Consider the following 1761-nt stretch of genomic DNA (forward strand, 5'->3'; position numbering starts at 1 on the left):
TCAGCAAATTTTTAAATTTTTTTAATTTAAAATTGATGTTAACTACAATTTATATTTTTCAAACATTAAGTACATTACAACTTTAGTTAAATATTAAGTACATTGCAAATTTAAATGCATTTTAATTTAGTTTTTATAAAATATTATTTAATTATATATTTAAAATATTTTTTATTTTTATCTAAATATCTTTTTATTTAGTATTTGTTATAAATTGAATAGTGTGAATGTTAATTTTGTTTTCACATTTCTATCTCATTAGTTTATGTTTCTATTCTTTAATTTTCCTTATTAATTTTTTCATTTCTTCTCTCGATAAGAACAAGGTGCAAGTGAGTTAGAAAAAATTAAAAGAAAAATAAAGAAGTTTATCAAGAAAATTGAGTAAACAACAACGAGTAATATACAGTTAATTAAAAATAAAAAGTATTTAAAATGGTTGATAAAAGTTTAATTAAAAATTAATATTAAAATTAATAATCTCATTAAAAATTAATAAAACTTAAAAGAAATGGAAGATATTATCCACTTAAAAAGAAGAGAAGGCATGAATGAGTGGAGGGTTGTAACAGTGGTGAACAGAAGAGTGTTGTAATGGTTGGGAAAAGTAAAAGTGATTGTATTGTTTTCCGAAAGTAGGAATTGATTTATTTATTTGGTTTTTCTCTTTTTGGTTTCCCACAAGACTCATTTATTGATGTCCGTACAGTTAGCCATCTTGACTCGAGGGCACGACAACGACAATTGATGTACCCTCGTACTCACTACCCTACCCTCGTACTACCTTTCTCTCTCACACTGGTCCTTATGCACTTCTTAATTCGTAGCAAAACCCATGCCCACAATTATTCTTTTATTTTTTCTACTCTATAAATATCTCTTTATTATTATTTAATCTCAAATTAGATTTTTCTTTTTGACTTTTCGATCATCTTACATCTTCTTCTACCTCACCCTTATTTTGTTCCAACCACCGATTAGATCATGTAGGTTTATTTATAGGTTTGCACATAGGATGGACGGAGTATTTTTATTTACTTTATATCCGTCTTCTATAATTTCCTATTATATGGATTTGTCTAAAAATATATTCATAATTTATGATGTGTTATTGATATTAATATTGTGTGAATTTGTTATAAATTAAGTTTACTTTTAAGAGAATTTTCATGGACTTTTAGTTCTATATGATAACTTTAGTTACTTAGAATTTAGTTTTAGAAGTTGTTTTACTTATATATAATTACTATAAAAAATTTTAACTAGGGGTGGCAATATGAGTTTGGTCCGGCTTATAGATCCATAAAAAAATTGTGGGACGGGTTAAGACATTGAGCTTGCAGATTTGTTAGAGTTCGACACGCAAAAGTCTGCAGTCAGTGCGGGCTGGCATGTGCCCGCTGGCCAGTATAAAAAAATTTGTATTTATGTATATGAGTTACTTTCCTTCTAGACTTCGGCATGAACGTTTCAAATTCTTAAATGATGAAATAACATGTATTATATATTTTTGAATGTGCTAAAACTTGAATAATACATGTATGCCAAAGTATAAATATGAATATGATAAAAATGTTGAATTATCAATTTATCATCCAACTTTCCAAAATCTTTGTTCAATTTTATGAATTTATTAAAGTTTCTCAATTTTTTGAACATTAAAAGTTTTATCATAAGATTTAAAAAAAGGAAAAAAGGCAGACTAGCCCGCGGGCCCGTACTTATGTGAGACAGGTCAGAATTTTTAGTTTGCATTGAAAA

Source organism: Vigna unguiculata, chromosome 3 (genome assembly GCF_037176805.1).
Source record: "Vigna unguiculata cultivar grain cowpea cultivar isolate G323 ecotype 2 chromosome 3, ASM3717680v1, whole genome shotgun sequence".
NCBI lineage: Eukaryota > Viridiplantae > Streptophyta > Magnoliopsida > Fabales > Fabaceae > Vigna > Vigna unguiculata.